Source organism: Octopus sinensis, linkage group LG19, assembly GCF_006345805.1.
Source record: "Octopus sinensis linkage group LG19, ASM634580v1, whole genome shotgun sequence".
In the NCBI taxonomy this organism is placed as follows: Eukaryota; Metazoa; Mollusca; class Cephalopoda; order Octopoda; family Octopodidae; genus Octopus; species Octopus sinensis.
The window spans coordinates 40763570-40784547 of NC_043015.1; positions in this window are offsets into that span (position 1 = coordinate 40763570).

The following is a 20978-nucleotide window of genomic DNA, read 5'->3' on the forward strand; positions in this document are numbered from 1 at the left end:
CACACACACACACAAAGAAGGGGAGGAGGAGGTATGCAACAAACCTATAATTAATGCAAGCCTAAGAGAGTAACAAACTTTGGTTGTTATGCGTTAATAGTTGTTTGTATACACACACTTGTATTTGCATATATACACATACATATATACATGTGTAATGCCCAAACACAAATACACACGCATACATACAGGGAACATATACTCATACAAAAATACATACATATGCATACATGTATATGTGTGGACATATATATATATATATATATATATACACATGCACCACAAAATATATATATATATATATATATAATATATATATATATATATATATATATATATACATACACACACACACAAATATATAAACAAAATATATACATATATATTTCTTTACTGCCCACAAGGGGCTAAACATAGGAGACAAACAAGGACAGACAAATGGATTAAGTCGATTACATTGACCCCAGTGCATAACTGATACTTTATTTATCGACCCCGAAAGGATGAAAGGCAAAGTTGACCTGGGCGGAATTTGAACTCAGAACGTAACGACAGACGAAATACCACTAAGCATTTTGCCCGCGTACAAACATTTCTGCCAGCTCACCGCCTCATATATATATATATACATATATATACACACATACACACACACACACACATATATATATATATATATATATATGGTATATTTAATCTAACATGGGCAAAGGTGTGCCTCTCAGGTGGAGGATTGAAAAGGCATGTCAAAAGGGCTCATATAGTGGCTGTGACACCTGTTCCCTCTGACTCTAGAGTCAGGCCTCACATTGCATCAACATTGACTCATTTCAATGACTCTTTCTAGCAATGATCCTGCTCATATACAAGAAAGCAACTAAGATATATATATATATATATTTCAATTTGAAAACTCCACTAGAATGGACGAAAGCGCTGATATATGATACATGATGTATGATGTATAAAAACATGTAATATACAAATAAATATCTGTAAATATAAAACCATCCGAATTTCTGAGTACCTCATTTCTTCTAATATAAAATACCCATACATCATCTCCAAACCTTCTAAGATATATATATATATATATATATATATATATATATATCATCATTTAACATCCATTTTCCATGCTGGCAGGGGTTGGACAGTTGGACAGGGGTCAGCTAGGCAGAAGACACACAGACACGGAAGACATAACCAGAAGAGGTGGGTTCCGATTGCAATATGAATTACACCAGCGGTGAGACCAATGGCAGGCAAGGTACATGCCATTACCAGCTTGGAGAGAAAGACGAAGGATGTAATGTTATGATGATGATGCTGATGATGTGTGGGGGGGAGAGAGAGGGTGTGTGTGTGTGTGTGTTGTCAAAGAGATGACCATATGCTAAGTTATTTTAGTCTAAAATGCTGTATGTTGCTTTCTAAAATACTCAGAGGATTTCCTAGAATGGTCCATGTTTGGTGGCCCTACTGTATCAGAAGGATTCCATCATCCAAATACACACACACACACACATGCACACACGTTTCATCTCACCCCCACCACCACCACCTGCTTCCTTTCTTCTCGCTCAGTTTCATGAAAACAAACCTTCACACCCACTATTATAACCAGCCTCCATAATGTCCCTCTCTTCTGATGCCCCAGTGACAAATAAAATTATTATCCTCATCATCAACGCAGAATCGTTAGCATGCCAGGCAAAATGTCTGGCAGCATTTCATCCACCTTTAAGTCCTGAGTTCAAATTCCACCAAGATCGGCTTTGCCATTCATTCATTCTTTTGAAATCAATAAAATAAGTACCAGTTGAACATTGGGGTCAATGTAATTGATTAGTTCCCTCCACCAAAATTTCAGGCCTTGTGCCTTTAGTAGACAAGATTATTATTATTATTATTATTATTATTATGACAGTGGACTGGCAAAACCATTTGTTGCTAGCCTTCTGAATTCAAATCCCGCTGTGTTGATAAAATAAGTAACAACTAAGAACTAGGGTCAATCAACTGACGCCCTCAACTAAAACTGCTGGCCTTGTACCTAAATCAGAAACTATTATCATTCATCATTTAACATCTGTTGTCCATGCTGGCGTGGGTTGGACGATTTGACCAGAGCTGGCAAACCAGAGGGCTGCACCAGATTCCAGTTTGATTTGGCATGGTTTTCCACAGCTGGATGCCCTTCTTAATGCCAACCAGTTTACCAAGCATGCTCAATGCTTTTCACATGGCACCAACGCATGACTCTTGCAGGCCAAGTTTCTTTACTAGCAGCCTTAACACTCCTGCTGTGGAATTATTATTATTATTATAATTATTATTATTATTATTATTAAAGGTGGCAAGCTGACAGAATCATTAGCACATCGGAGAAAATGCTTAGCGGCATTTGTCTGTCCTTAAGTTCGAAGTTCAAATGCCACTGGGGCGACTTTGCCTTCCATCCTTTGAGGGTCAATGAAATAAGTACCAGTTGAAAATTGGAGGGGGGAGGTCGATGTAATCAACTCTTCCCCTCCCACAAATTGCTGGCCCTGTGCCAAAATTATCATTATCATTATTATTATTGAGTGAGAAAGTAACACACGCCATCAAAGTGACACTGGGGTACAAACATATGAAGCCCTTATGCTCATCATGACTACCCAATTGATAAGGGTACACCAGGCACATGCATGGAACATGGTGATTTCATATCAAGATAAACAGCGCATGACCTTGCAGGTGGGGCCCTGTTAGAATTTTCTTCTGGTTGAGTAGCCCATCCCGCTCAAAAGGTCCCTGAATAAGGATTGTTTAAGGATGTTGAACGAAACAGCAATGTTTCCAGGGGTGAATTATTCACCCTACCACCTTAAAAATGGAAGGACACATGGAATTATGTGATCTTGGATGTCATGCTTGTAAAATCTGATAGGAGGGTCATGGCTGGAATGTCTGAGTCTGGGTTTACTAAATGTCAGCTGACCTGAGGCTAGACAACAACAACAGCATGAAGATATTGCAAGTGAGAGACATCAACTGACTCAATCAAAACATCTCGAGAACTGAAGCCATGTTGCATGGAATTTACCAATCAACAGCAGACACAGACATCAGCTGACACATCGACACATACATACATCCACCATCAACAAACACACACACACACACACAACCACACGCACACACACACAGGCATCCACACCACACACACCACACACACACAAACAACCACACACACACACACACAACCATGCACACACAAACAACCACGCACACACACACACACAACACTCGCACGCACACACAACTACGCACATACAACCACGCACACACCTACACATACACACACAACTACACACAAATACACAGCCACGTACACACACAACTACACACTCAGACACAACCACACACACATACACACGCACACACAACTACACACACACAACAACATGCACACACACAACCACACAACAACGCACACACATCTACACATACATAACCAAGCACACACAACTACACACACACACACACACACTAACTTTATCCAACCAACCCTTAGTTTTCTTCTCATTCTTGAAAGAATCAAAGAATACAGAATGGAAAAAAGACAAACAAAAACAAAATAAAAGCAATACTTTGAAAATATAGTCATTGGTGACTCACCTTGCTAGAAATAGCAGTAAAATCTCCCTCATAATCTCATTACTATATTCAAAAAAGGAAATACATATAAGATAACATGGTGCCTTTGGGAGGGCCACTGCTACCTTGAGATTAAACAACAATCAATTTAGGTTATATGTATATATACACACATGCACACACAGAAAATACAAAGACACGGATATGTGTGAAGCAGGAGTGGGTACATATGAATGCATTTGTGTACACACGCGCAGGAGTGGCTGTGTGGTAAGTAGCTTGTTTACCAACCACATGGTTCCGGGTTCAGTCCCACTGCGTGGCACCTTGGGCAAGTGTCTTCTACTATAGCCTCAGGCCGACCAAAGCCTTGTGAGTGGATTTGGTAGATGGAAACTGAAAAGAAGCCCGTCGTATATATGTATATATATATGTATGTGTGTGTGTCTGTGTTTGTCCCCCTAGCATTGCTTGACAACCGATGTTGGTGTGTTTACGTCCCCGTCACTTAGCAGTTCGGCAAAAGAGACCGATAGAATAAGTACTGGGCTTACAAAGAATAAGTCCCGGGGTCAAGTTGCTCGATTAAAGGCGGTGCTCCAGCATGGCTGCAGTCAAATGACTGAAACAAGTAAAAGAGTAAAGACACACACACATATATAGAGATGTAGGAGTGGTTGTGTGGTAAGTAGCTTGCTTCCCAACCACAAGGTTCCAGGTTCAGTCCCACTGTGTGGCACCTTGGGCAATTGTCTCCTACTGCAGCCTCGGGCTGCCCAAAGCCTTGTGAGTGGATTTGGCAGACGGAAACTGAAAGAAGCCCGTTGTATACATATGTGTGTGTGTGTGTTTGTGTGTCTGTATTTGTCATCCCTTGAAAACCAATGCTGGTGTGCTTAAGTCCCCCGTAGCTTAGTGGTTCGGCAAAAAGGGAATAATAGAATAAGTACTAGGCTTACAAAGAATAAGTCCTGGGATCAATTTGTTCAATTAACAGCGATACTCCAGCATGGCCACAGTCAAATGACTGCAACAAATAAAAGAATATAAATATATATATACGTGTGTGTGTGTGTGTATGTATGTATGTATGTATATACACACATATTTATATATATGCATGTATAAGGTGGAGGCACTTGGTTGGTTTAGTGGTTAGAGTGGTGGACTCACCAGCGTAGGATTGCGGTTACGATTCCCAGACCAGGTGACACGTTGCATTTTTGAGCAAAAACCCTTCATTTCATGTTGCTCCAATCCACTCAGCTGGCAAAAGCGAGTAATCCTGTGACAGACCGGCTTCCCATCCAGGAAGGAACACATACACCACAGAATCCAGGGAATCAACCCGCATGCATTTATATGATTTGCGAAGGAGCTTTAGCCTTTTTCAATGCATATATATATGTGTGTGTTTGTGTATATATATATATGCATGCATGCTTGTATGTATGTATATGTTTGTCATTATGTGTGTACATAATTTTCACTCATTGGTGATGCTCTGTACTCAATGTATTTTATGTGTTATTTATATACACCACACATATATATATATATATAATATTATATATATATATATATATTATATATAATATAGGGAGAGTTTACGAAAAAAAAAAACTAAGATAAAGACGGGTGGTGTACAAAACAAATAGGAATAGAAAAAGTCTTTTACGTTTTGAGCCTACGCTCTTCTTCAGAAGGGACACAGAAAAAAACAAGGAGAGAAAAAAATGTGTGTAGTGGTTAAGAGGCCTCCACCATAGGATCCATATGCTAGAAAGAACAGCTAAAGTCCAAACCCCTAATTAGGGATGAACTCTCGAAGGGAATGAAAAATAAAATCATTTACCATATACACATAATATATATTTATAACAACTTATAAATAAAAGCAAAAGAAAAAAATTTCTACAGGTATGATTGAACAGATATGCATATTTATACATATATATATATATATATATCGATATGAATAAATAATGGAGTTTAACGCAGTTGAATCAAATATTTTACTTCGACCCACATGTTTCGAAAATTCCACTGATACTATTCAAAAGAATAAATTGTATAAACAATGCAATCTTCTCTTCAGGAAAGTGAAAACTATTTATTTATTTTTTCCGTGTTAATTGTTAACAAGGTAAAAATATACTCATCTATATATATATATATATATACTTTATTTAAAGCATCGGGAAATTCAGAGTAACAGGTTTTGTTGAATTTTCTGCTGCTTTAAATAAAGCATATTACTCTACCACTGGTATTTGAGTACTCTTTTTTCCACCTTGTTTCACATTTATGTGTTTACTCAGGTATATATATATATATATATACACACACAGACACACAGCTATGTGTATCTTAGTTCGTGTGATAACATGACAGCGTTTACAGTGAAAGTGAAAGGGTGTATATGTGCATAGTCTTGCAAGTGTGTGTTTAACCATGGGTATGTGTATGAATGTGTGTATGCAATGTGGGTCACTTGGTGTACACTCTCATTGACATATGCTGTCTGTTGATGCACACAGCCTCGCACACAACTGCATATGGGACACACGGATACACACACATATATGGTACATAAGTATATATACGGTGTGTGTGTGTGTACATACATATATATATTTATATATATACATATATACACAAACATAGATACACACACACATGGTGCATATATATATATACACATACATAAACATATATATATATATATATAAACACATATACACACACACATGTATTGTATTCTGTAAAAAAAGAAGATAGAGGAGAGGGGGGGGAGACAGAGAGGGAGACAGAGAGAGGGAGAGAGAAAGATGGAGAAAAAGAGATAGAGACAGATAATAGAGAGAGCACTAGTCTGACTGTAAAGAGGTGATGTTGGTGGTGGGGGTCATGGCAGTAGTGGCGGTGGTGATGACTGTGGTGATGGAGGAAGACAAAGAGAAGGAGAGAGATAAAGAGAGGGTGAGAGAGAGAAGCTGGAGAGGAGAGAGAGAGAGATAATGTACAGTTGTTAAGATGGAAGAAGGCCACCCACACATTGATTATAAATAGATACAGGTATGATTGAACAGAAATATCTATTGGTTTGGTCAATTGATGAGAAACACAAACACACACACAGAGGGATAAAATGCAACTCTGCAATCATGTATGCACGCACAGTTATTGTGTAGACGTGCAAAAGGCACAACAAAACAGCCAGCCGTAACCGACGGAAACATGCACAAACACATGCAGAGTGTGTTTGTGTGAATGATGTAGATAGATAGATAGCTTGGGAGGGTTATAAGGGAGGGGGGGTAGGGATATAGACAGGCAGACAGACAGACGGACACATAGGTGGATGGATAGGTAAATAGATAGGTAGATAGATAGATAGATAGATAGATAGATAGATAGATAGATAGATAGATAGATAGATAGATAGATAGATAGATAGATAGATAGATAGATAGGTAGATAGATAGATAGATAGATAGATAGATAGATAGATAGACAGACAGAGATAATAGATAGATGGATAAGATAGATAGATAGTAAATAGATAGATGGATAGATAGATAGATAGAAAGATAGATAGATATATAGATAGATAGATAGATAGACAGACAGAGATAAATAGATAGATGGATAGATAGATAGATAGATAAATAGATAGATGGATAGATAGATAGATAGAAAGATAGATAGATAGATAGATAGATAGATAGATAGACAGACAGAGATAAATAGATAGATGGATAGATAGATAGATAGAAAGATAGATAGATAGATAGATAGATAGATAGGTATATAGGCAGAGAGATAGATAGGTAGATAGATAGATAGATAGATAGATAGATAGATAGATAGATAGATAGATAGATAGATAGATAGATAGATAGGTATATAGGCAGAGAGATAGATAGGTAGATAGATAGATGGATGGATGGATGGATGGATGGATGGATGGATGGATGGATAGATAGATAGGTAGAGAGATAGATAGACAGGTAGATATGTTTCTTTATTAGCCACACAGGGCTGCACACAGACGGGACAAATTACAAGGTAGAGAGCTTTTCTTTTTGGGGATAAAAAAAGGGGGTTTGGTTAGGTAGATAGGTAGATAGATAGGTAGGCAGATAGATAGATAGATAAATAGACAGGTAGATAGATAGGTAGGTAGATAAATAGACAGGTAGATAGATATGTAGGTAGATAAATAGACAGGTAGATAGATAGGTAGAAAGGTAGATAGATACATATGCTACTGACATATGCGTGTATATTTGACACATGCACACACACACATATATATATATATACACACATACATACATACACTCACATATGTGTGTGTATGAGATAAACATTTAGTTACATTTCTGTTCCTACACAAAATAAGGCATTCAATGGACATTAGTGCCAGAAGAGTATATATTCTGATATACATATATATATACACACACGTATATCAGGATATACACACACACACACACATACACACAGTTACTAGATTTAAAAAGAAATATAAAAAAGAAAATTATAATAACAACAACCACAACAACCTAAAAGGTTGTGGGGAAGTCAGTTGTGCCAGTGCCCTTCTGGAGCAGGTTTCCGTACCCAACAATGTATGCAGTGCAAAGCAGTGTAAATGTTAATAATGCGATCCACCCACTCCCGGATAGAGAAGCTCCTGGGCATGGCTGGTTGCACGAAGGCTTCAGGTAAATAGCTGCAGAAATGAGAGCACACACGCTTTTTTTTATGCTACATAAACAGGTACAACACACACACACACACTATCTCTCTCTCTCTCTTTATATATATATATGGGTGTGGTGTGTATATATATATATATATAAGAGAAAGGAGAGATAGTGTATGTGTGTGTATATATTATATATATACACACACATATCTCTCTTTCTCTTTATATATATATATATATATATATATAGAAATACTAAATTTCTAAATCTCTCATAGAGAATGATATATATATTATATATATATATCTGTATATATCTGTGTATATCTGTATTTTTGTTCGTGTACTTCGTTCGTTTTCCGTCCTCGTGTTGTATACATTCGAAGCTTTCTTCCAGGGGATCTAATGCGCTTGGCTTAGATTTCCCTTGGCGGGCTGCCCATATCGGAGCAATCTCAAGATTAATCAGCCGAAATTGCTAAGATGATCTGGTTCTTGACTGATGACTGAGGGCTTCGAATGTCCCGTCCTGTGGTTCTTGTGTCGTCTCTGTGGTGTTTCATGTTCTTGTCCATGTCTGTAATTATTTTTACTGTTTACCTATATATATATATATATATATACACACACACACTCACGTTGATTATACAAATTCAGATGTGTATATAGATATATATAAACAGGCAGGACAGACAGACAGAAGGACAGACAGAGAGATAGAAAGAGAGAGAGAGTGGGAGAGAGAGAGAAGGACAGATAGAGGAGAGGTTGTGATTCTGACATACAGACAGGTGTGTATATAGACACAGAACATAACGAGATAACGAAAACAAAAACAAACAAACACCTACAATTTAAAGGTTCTGTTAAAAGTGTGCCTCGTCTAGGGGCACCTGTCAGTACACAATAATGCAACACACACACATACACGCAGACATGCATATATAAATGCCAGTGGCATGATGAAACGCACCAAGTACACTCTGTGTAAAGTATTCAGCGCTGAGAACATACAGAGACCACACAGCAAACATGGAAGGTATGAACAGGAAGATGAGGCCTCACCAGTTGCTTTGTCGGACATCCCAGCGACAGGAACGCTGTCCGAAAATGAACCAGGTTTTTTTCTCCTTCTTCAGTCTTCTAGTGCTGGTGCCATAAACGCACTGACTCCACACTTGAACACATGCACGAGAACCAGCTTGACCGGATTTCTTGACACAGGCTGTGTGGGCAAGATGATGCGGGACAGTGTCCAGCCCAGCATGGGAAAACGGTGAACAGGATCAAAGAGAGAGAGAGAGAGAGAGACGGAGAATACTTGTTGTGTGTTGTAGGAAGACATATGATAAAAAAAAAGAGTCGGTCCCAGGGAAGACTTGATGGGGGGAAAAGCACAATGATTAGAAATGAAAGCACTCAACTTCAAAGAAGAACTGATGTCGGTAGGAGCCAATTGAGAAGTTGGACTTTGAAGTGGTGGTGTGGGTGGTTGGTGGTGGTTGGTGATGACAAGACTACAGTTACAGATAAAGGATATAAATATGCAAATGTAATGGACACACACACACGCACGCGTGAAAATATCTATCTATAGATATATGTATATACACACAGATACACACACACACACTCATAAATATGTTTAGTTAGTCATATATATAGCAGTGGAATATAAATACACACACAAAATATGTATATAATATATTATGTACATATATATATATATATATATAAATATATATATATATATATATATATATATACACACACACATATCTTATGTATGTATATATGTGCATATTATTTATATATATGTATATATATACACACATATATGTATATATATGATTATAGATAGATAGATAGATAGATAGATAAACAGACAGACAGACATATATTCAGATAATGATGACCAATATAAATTTGGGATATAAATACACATAGATATATATCTTTGCTCACTTATGCATACATACACACACATAAAAATATGTACACACACACACACAGACAAACACATATATATATTCATATTTATACAAGTATACAAACCGACTGTAAATGAAATGAGCACAACTCATCATTCTGCACACACACACACACACACGTACATATATGACTGTGTGTGGTGTGTGTATATATATATGCACGCACACACACACACACCAGATTGTTGTTAAGCATCTCAAGTCAGAGCTAGTAACACAATGTGTGGGTGGACCACAAATCAATCCCAAGTAACCTTGAGATGGTATGTTGATGGCGGTGGTGGTGTTTGTTGTTGGTGGCGATGGTGGTGGAGTGCTGGAAGTGGTGGTGTGTGGGTGGTGGTGGTGTGCTGATGATGGTAATGTGGTGTAGGTGGTAGTAATGGTGGTGGTGGTGGTGTGAGAGATAGAAAGAAGCAAAAGATGACAGAGGCAAGGAATCTATGAATGGTTTTAAGCCGAAGACTATCATTGCCATTGTGTGTGTGTGTGTGTGTGAATGTGAGGGAGAGAGAGAGAGAGGGAAAGAGAGAGAGAGATTGTGTGTGTGAATGTGAATGAGAGAGAGAAAGAGAGAGTATGTGCATGTATATATATATATATATATATATGTGTGTGTGTGTGTGTGTGTTAATTTTTATCTGTATGCACATTCTGTGTGTGTATATATATATATATATGTATGTATATATGTGTGTGTGTGTGTGTGTGTGTGTTTATGAGTGTATATATACATGTTTATATACGTCTGCTCGCATGTGTGCGAGTGCACGTGGGAGAAAGAGGCAGGGGAGAGGTAGAGGGCGACGGAAGGGGTATTCCTATGTAAATGTATGTGTAGGAGAAATGTGTGTGTGAGTGTGTACATGAGTGTGTTGGTGTGCTTGTATGAAGGTGAGTGTGTGTATGTATGATCTTTAGCAAATCACTGAACAATCTCCATCCACCAAAACACATCAACAAGGGAGATACAGGAGACTAGAAAAACAGTCTATACACATCAACCACATCCATATATATATATATCATCATCATTGTTTAACGTCCGTTTTCCATGCTGGCATGGGTTGGACGAATGACTGGGGTCTGGCGAACCAGATGGCTGCACCAAGCTTCAATCTTGATTTGGCAGAGTTTCTACAGCTGGATGCCCTTCCTAACGCCAACCACTACGAGAGTGTAGTGGGTGCTTTTTACGTGCCACCAGACAGTACTGACAACGACCTCGCTTGAATCTTTTACACATGCCACCGGCACAGGTGCCAGTAAGGTGACGCTGGTAACAGTCACGCTCGAATGGTGTCTTTTACGTGCCACCGGCACGGAGGCCAGATAGCCGCTCTGGCAACGATCACGCTCGGATGGTGCTCTTAATACCCTACTAGCACGGGGCTCGAGTGCCAGTAAGACGACGCTGGTAACGATCACGCTCGAATGGTGCCTCTTAAGTGCCACTGGCACTGAAGCCGGTTAGCCGCTCTGTCAATGATCACACTCGTATGGTGCTCTTTGCACCCTGCGGAAATGGATGCATGGCTTTCGATCATATAATAATATAAATAATATATATATATATAAGTGAAAGAAACCCGTCATATATATTATATGATAGGCTTCTTTCAGTTGTGTGTGTGTGTGTGTGTTTGTCCTCTCCACCTCACCACTTGACAACAGACATTCATGTGTTTACATCCTTGTAACTTAGCAGTTCGGCAAGACAGACCGATAGAATAAGTACTAGGCTTACAAAAGAAAAGTCATGGGGTCTATTTGTTTGCCTTAAAACGCTTCAAGGCAGTGCTTCAGCATGGCCACAGTCAAATGCCTGAAACAAGTAAAAGTATATATATATATATATATATATATATCCAAATTAACATGGATGCTTTGCTAGAACACTGAATGTGGAGTTGTTAGCCTTGAGAGATATTCTCACAGAGACTTTTGGTGCATAAAAACATCCTCATAGATGCTAGCAGATGAGACTCGTCTGCCATGGGGCCGGTATTCCCATATCACGTGATTTCATCCAACAGGAAGTCATCAGTGGAAAGCATCCAGTCACCGCATGCCCGTCAAATCTCACTGCTACGATATATAAGATAAGAGCATCTTTTCAGACGTGGATGCTGCCAACAGCCAGCAGACTTATCAAAAATTAATTATTAGCAATAGAAGCAGTATGAATATGTAAAGATAATATTTATATCCCAACTTAAAGCATGGACGATAAGCATGTTAGAACATCCAATACAGCATTATTAACCTTTATATTGGCATCCGTTGCTAGTGGAGTGCTGAGAGTACCATACGAGTGAGATCGTTGCCAGAGCAACAAACTGACCCTTGTGCCGATGGCACGTTAATCACACCATTCGAGTGTGATCGTTACCGCGTCGCCTTATTAGCACTTGTGCTGGTGCCATGTGAAACATTCGAGCGAGGACGTCGCCAGTGCCGCTGGACTGGCTCCTGTGCAGGTGGCACGTAAAAAGCAGTATTTGGACGTGGCCGTTGCCAGTACCACCAGACTGGCCCTCGTGCCGGTGACACATAAAAGCACCCACTACACTCTCGGGGTGGTTGGCGTTAGGAGGGCATCCAGCTGTAGAAACTCTGCCAGATCAGATTGGAGTCTGGTTCGCCAGACCTCAGTCAAATCGTCCAACCCATGCTAGCATGGAAAGCAGATGTTAAATGATGATGATATTGACGCTTGGTGCATAGAAATACACACATAGTTGTAGCAGACAAAAATCCTCTGCCATGGATGCTGGAATTCACCACTGTCCAAAAAGATGCAGATACTCTATATCTATCATAGCGGCAAGATGTGACTGGCTTGCAGTGATCGGATGCCTTCCACTGATAATTTCTAGTAGAATGAAATCATGGGATACGGGATTCAGTGGCCATGGCAGACAACTCTTGCCTACTACATTCCATGTGTATGTTTTTATGTATCAGGCCCCTATATGAGAGGATTTCTCAAGGCTAACAACACAGTACTGGTGTTCTAGAAATACTTCATTTTAAGTTGGATATAAAGATTATCTTTCGGTATCAATATTTCTGCCACTAATAATTAGTGTAGGTGTATGAGAGCATATAATGTATACAAACACAAGTATGTATGTGTGCATATATATATATATTTCTTTACTACCCACAAGGGGACAAACAAGGACAAGCAAACGGATTAAGTTGATTACATCGACCCCAGTGCGTAACTGGTACTTAATTTATCAACCCTGAAAGGATGAAAGGCAAAGTTGACCTCGGCAGAATTTGAACTCAGAACGTAACAATAGACAAAATACGGCTACACATTTCGCCCAGCGTGCTAATGTTTCTGCCAGCTCGCCTATATATATATAATATATATATATATGCACACACACAAACACATATACACATATATATGTGTGTATATGTATTTGTGTGTGTGCATATAATAGGCGAGCTGGCAGAAACGTAGCATGCTGGACGGAATTTGTCTCTCTTTGCGTTCTGAGTTCAAATTCCGCCGAGGTCGACATTGCCTTTCATCCTTTCGGGGTTGATAAATTAAGTACCAGTTACGCACTGGGGTCGATTAATTGACTTATTCCATTTGTCCTTGTTTGTCCCCTTGTGGTAGTAAAGAAATATATATATATATCACACATATATATGTGTATATATATGTCCTATGAGCTACAAGATCATCTCACTGGTGCTGGTACCAACAAAAAGGCACCTGGTACACTCTGTAGATTGGCTGGCATCAGACAGGACATCTGGTCATAGAAATCATAACGAAACTGAGACACCAGAACAGAATGTGCTCCTCTGATTCCTTGGATCCTGTCAAAACTTCCAACCCATGACAGCCAGGAAAGTGGATGTGAAATAATGATGATACACATACGTATACACACACACACACACACACATATATACACACAGTGGATGACTAATAGTCATTGCTAATCAATAAGGAAGTCTATTTTGCACAGCCTGACAAGAGATACAGTTCTTGGAAAACAATGTTATCTCGCGAAAGACTCGCCATGAGGTAAGACTATACATATCTTCAATGTATCAGACACCAGATGTCATCTCTTTCTGGTTATTCCTTCGGTGTATTGACTCAATGTCGGGGCACCAAATAATTCATGATTTCTAAGAACAATTGTGGAGCACTTTTGCTGAGGAATACTTCGCCAAGATTAATTATAAAGTATCCTGTTACATATGCATACAGTTGAATGAATGTATGTTTATATGCATACACATATGGATATATACATACACATATGCTGAATGAAACCGTGCTTGTGTGGTGGATTTGAAAAATTATAATATATAATAATGAGACGTGTTATTCTGTCTCTAAATTATAAGTTAATGTTTGGTGTACCCACTGATGAGAACTTCACCTAGCAAATTATTTTATTTGCTAATTAAAGTTTGAAACCTAGATCTGGCAGTAAAAAACATGGTAAAAATTTTTATTTTTCATTCCCTTCAAAATTACTCTTAACTGCGGTTTTGGACGTTCTGACTGCTCCTTCTAGCATGTAAGGTGGCCTGTTAAGGGTCACCTCTTTTTGTGTTTAAATTTACACGTATGGATATATGGCTGGTGTGTTTACATATATACACACACATCGTCATTACCATTATCAGCAACATTTAACATCCATTTTCCATACTGGCAAGGGTGGGACTATATACATGTCAGTACGTGTTTGTGTATATATATCATCATCATCGTTATTGTTTAATGTCCTCTTTCCATGCTGGCATGGGTTGGATGGCTTGACACGGAGCTGGCTAGCAGGGAGCTGTCCGGACTCCAACAGGCCATTGTAGCATGGTTTCTACAGCTGGATGCCCTTCCTAACACCAACAACTTAACAGAGTGTGCTAGGTGTTTTTTACATGCCATACACACACACACACACTTACACAGGGATGTGTGTATATGTGTGGTTAAGAAGTTCACTTCCCGTCCATGTAAGTTCAGTTCAATCCCACTTTACAGCATGTTCAGCAAGTGTCTTTAGACATACACATTCAAAGAAAAGCATTCCTATTTATTGTTCCTTGAATTATCATATCTTGTATGTAATGGCTTACTCAGAAGAACAAGGGCAGCACTGAACAATTTCAGAACCTCCAAGACTTGGGGCAGGAAATGAGGAAGTTATCCTCCGACCAAGACCTTGGTATGAATGGGAGTGGCCTCTGTTAAAGGCATCCGAAAGGGGCCAGGAAGAGCCTTTAGATTCAAGCGATGGATTAAGTCCACCATCCAAGAAATGAGGCCTCTGATGGGCCTCCACACATTTTAAGTCAATTTAATTTCTTTTACAGCAGTTTGGCCAACTTGAGGCTATGGTAGAAGACATATACCCACGGTACCTGGTAGTGGGATTGAACCAGAAACCATGAGGCTACCTGAGAAACCCCAACTTCTCAGTTAAGACTGTACTCTACACAGACAATGATGATAATGATACAGATAAACTTCAAAGTTGCCTTAATCCTTTTAGCGTTCAAACCAGGCCCCCATATCTGGCCTAAGTATTCTACAAGGTTTATGTCCAAACCAACCATATTCATCCTCTCACACATGCCCTACAATGTCCTTCTGAAAACAAGCAATCACATCACAAAAACCTCAAAGCTACAAGGTAATTCAGGACCAATTCAAAACAATGTGAATAAACAATCAGAACATTTGACAGAGTAATCTAAGTGCTAAAGGATTAAGGACACGAAGACAGGGGAAGTATGAGGCTTATCAGGGATTAAAGCTGATATGTTGAAGATATTTGGTGAAGTAAAACTGATGCTGAGGTATTTGACTCCAATGACTGGGGTAGCATCAATACCATAATCCATAACAAGAGTAAAGGAGATGCTTTAACCCTTTTGATACCAAACCGGGTGAAACTGCCTCTGGCTCTGCAGTACAAATGTCATGTTTCAAAAGTTCTGAATTAAAATCTTCCACCAGACCTTAGTCTTTACAATCCAGATTAATCTGCCAAATGCAATGTTTGTTTATTTATTTACATTGTTTTGGATTAATCATGCTTTATCTTGTAGCTTTGAGATTTTCATGTCATTGTTTATTCTTAAAATGACATTGAAGGGTAGGTGTGAGAGGCCAGACTTGGCCAGTTTAAGAGAAGGAGCCATGGATGCCCTCAATATACAAGTTCTTAGAACAAGCCACTGTAACTAATATATTGTGAACCAGAAAAAGGTTTTTGACAATCTGTAGTCTGGTGGTCGCTAAGAACTATTGGAGTAGATGATTGGTTTGCTATATAGAGGTGCTACTAACTGAATGAGAGTTAGCAATGGGTTCAGCATATAGGTAGGTGTTCATTAGGGCTGAGATCTTTGTTCATTTCCGTTTATTATGGCCCTTCAAGCCATCAAGACTGGCTACCTATTGGGAGTACTGTATTTTTGTGACCTGCTTCTCAAAGCCAATCAGCTGAAAAATTAGAAAAAAAATTTCCAAATGTGATAACTGGTCCAAAAATCAAGGGGCTCAAAATTCGACCCAACAGAGACAAAAGGTTTGGGCAAAAGGGGATGTTAAAGCCACACTACTCCTGTCTGGGAAATGGGTATGGTTCACATCATTCATTCATTTTAATATGGGTTAGACAAATAAATAATCACCAAAGAAGTCTTTTAGTTGGATGCCTTTCCTGTCACTAACCCATACCTGTTTTACAAGGGATTTTCTCTTCATTTCACTCATTTTCAAAAGCACAGAGCAAGACATGCAGAAAAGAAGAAGATAATAACTCTTGTGTGCCCAGTGTAATCAAGGAGTATAGTGGTGCATGAAGGGTTAAAGAGCTCACTTTAGCACCATTTGGGTTTGGGTTCAGTCCAAAGGCATGCTGGTCAAGTATCACCCACAGTAGCTCCAGGCTGACCAATGCCTTGTCAGAGAATTTGAAAGATGGAAACTGTTAGGAAGCCTGACTTGTATGTGTCTGCTGTAAAGCAGACATTAAACAATGATGATGATGATGATGGCCCCAGTACTTGTTTTTTAAGTCTGGTACGTATTCTGTATCTTTTGTTGAACTGCAAAGTTGCGAGGATGTAAACAAACCAACACTAGTTGTCAAGTGGTAGGGGATACACACACATACATGTGTATATGTATGTATGTATACAACAGCTTCTCTCCGTTTCTGTCTACCAAATCCACTCACAAGGCTACAGTGGAAAGCACTTGCCCAAGGTGTCACACAGTGGGACTGAACCCAAAGCCATACTGTTGAGAAGTAAACTTTCCAACCACACAGCCACACCTATACCTACATAACATCATCCTTTTTACATCTGCTTTCAATGCTGTCATGGGTTGGACAGATTGTCATGGTCTGAGTTTCATCATGAGTCACTACCCTAATAAACTGGTGCTCAAACATTTCATTCTGCCCTGATTTCTATGGCTAGACACCCTTCCTAACACCAACCCTTCTACAGAGAGTACTGGCTGCACCTTCTTGTGACACCAGCTCTAGAGATGTTGTTAAACCCTTGGCAAGACAGGACCAAATGATCCTTCCAACCTTGTATTTTCTTTGCTTATTTGTCAAACGCCCTACATAGTGGGCAGTGGACAGATTTCATAATGGCACTGGCCACAAGAGGAGTACACCAAAGTGTAAAATGTACTCCACCCTCAAAGACATGTACTCTCGTTTAATGTAATGCCCATGAAACTGCAGTATGACCCTGTATCAAGGTTGGACCTTTTAGTCACAGGTACAAATCCATCCAATGGGCTTCTACACAATTTCCATCCACCCAGTCTCACTCACAAGGCTTGAGAGAGAGATTCTTTAATCCTGGATTGTTGAAGAATGACATTTAGTGGGATGGAACCATCGGAAGCTTCGGTATCTCAAACAGCTAAGTATCTTGACTGTTTTTGTTTTTTTGTTTTTTACCATGTTGCTAAAATGCTGTGAACCAGCCAATTTGTTTCAAGACTTTGCTCAGGGATTGTGATGCCACTACCAAATATTTTGAGCATGCAAGAGATTTATCCTGGCATGGAAAAAAAATGGGTACACACGGGACCTCTAAAAGGCAGCCCTCAATGACACTGAAAACAAGCCGAAGGTTGTAAATGATCGAGAGCTTCAAAAGTATGGCCGGTCATTAACCCCACCACACTAAAGTCAATAACGATTTGACAACAGATGTTCTAAAAGACAGACTGACAAAACACAATGTTGACATATTCAGATTATATGACTTTGAACCAAAACTTACAGCAGACAAGACAACAATCTTGTCTTTTATTTTTGGTAAGGTTTGCCAACAAGAAACCAAGACTTGCTTCCTGGTGGAACTGGAAAAGCATTCCTGATCACTCTACTGCTTGCCAAAATCAGACAAAATAATGCCAAAGCTATTGAAGTTACATGATGGGCTTCTATTAATTTCTGCCAACCAAATCCAGCTCAAGGTGACATGCGGTGGGATTGAAACCAGCCCGTAACCAAGTGGGTGAGAAGTAAACTTTTTAACGATGCCGCCATACCTACACCTATAAATGCATGTATATGTGCATATATATAGATATATATATACATAGGCGCAGGAGTGGCTGTGTGGAAAGTAGCTTGCTAACAGCCACATGGTTCCGGGTTCAATCTTGGGCAAGTGTCTTCTGCTATAGCCCCGGGCTGACCAAAGCTTTGTGAGTGGATTTGGTAGACAGAAACTGAAAGAAGCCCGCCGTATGTATGTATATATATATATATATATTTGTGTGTGTCTGTTTTTGTCCTCCCCTACCATCGCTTCACAACCGATGCTGGTGTGTTTACGTCCCCATAACTTAGCAGTTTGGCAAAAGAAACTGATAGAATAAGCACTAGGCCTGGGACCAATTTGGTCGACTAGAGGCGGTGCTCCAGCATGTCCACAGTCAAAAGACTGAAACAAGTAAAAGAATAAAGGAATATATATATGTATATATAATGTATATATAATCAAAATAAGCAACATTTTGAATTATATGGATAAGTACCATATTCAACTGAATCCAAATTTTTATATGTATGTATATATATATATATATATATAAAACAACCAATAATATGCATGAAGAAAACCATATATATCTATATGTGTATATATGAATATATATGTGTGTTTGGGTATATGGATATATATATATGCGTGTGTGTGTGTATGAATATATATATGAATGTGTTAATTGCAATTGAAACAATTGTTGGATTTCTAAGGTGTCATCTAAAATAAAGATAAGATTTTCTTCATACATATTACTGATTGAACAAAAGGATTGTTGGATTTACCAGTCATTACCTGAGGATTTATCTGGGATTCTTATTCTACACACACTTACTGCCATCAACTTGTTGGAAATTTAACCTTATTCTTTTATATTGAGTGCTTACCTGATAACTGACAGGATTTTTTGTTCCCATTTTTTTCTTATATATATATTTGTATATATATATATATATATATATCTATATATTGGTTAAGTGGTTTCTGAGACAAATTTTCTGTGGCTACATGCCCTTCTTGATGCCGACCCTCACTTTTTTGGCCCCATGGTATAATGCTGTTTCCACAGGAAATTGCAAACAAAGAAGCATATGTGCATGATGGTGATGATTCACAGTTCCGAAACATCATGTGAGGACAAGACAAGGATATACAAACACACACAGACAGACAGACATATATATATATATAATATATATATATATATATATACACATATATGTCAGGCTTCTTCCTGTTTCCCTCAGCCAAATGAACTCACAAGTCTTTGGTCAAATCAAGGATGTAGTAGACGACACTTGTGCAAGGTCCCACACAGTGGGACTGAACCCGGAACCATGTAAAGTGGATATTAAATCATTGTTAATGAACTGCATACATATGTGTGTGTATGTATGTATGTATGTATATATATATATATGATATGTATATATGTATGTATATATGTGTGTGTGTATATACATATATATAGATAGATAGATATAGATATAAAACAATGGTCTACAGTGGAGAAACTGGGAAAGTTAACAATCTAAATATACAATACAGGAAAGGAATTACTTGGAGTGAAAGATGGTATCCGATTAGGGAAAGGGATGTGTGGATTCATTGGACACAGCATGAGACGACTGTTGTTATCGTTAGGCCTAACTCATCATAAAGTAAATGCCATCATGACCGATATCCAAACTACAGTGGAAAAAGGATAGCCACTTGGATTGGGTTAAAATGAGACAAAGAGTGACGGCTAGAAAAATATTGAGCTACTTTTGACAACCAGTTGATCTAGCAAGCAGGGGTCTCGTGTCAGTTGGGGGAGGGGTAGTGCACAATGGTTTCCTCAAGAGGTAGGCCTCGAAACAGCCTGAATTCACTCCTTATGACCCCATGCACTTGCACTTGCTGGCTTCCGGTATGCAGAGATTTCAACTGGTAGCACTTGCATGTGCAAGTTGTTTGCAAAACATCAGGATGTGATCAGTAAATTGTTGCCATTTTATATTTTTAATTTCATGCATGCACATTGCTTGGTTTTGATTTTGTTGACT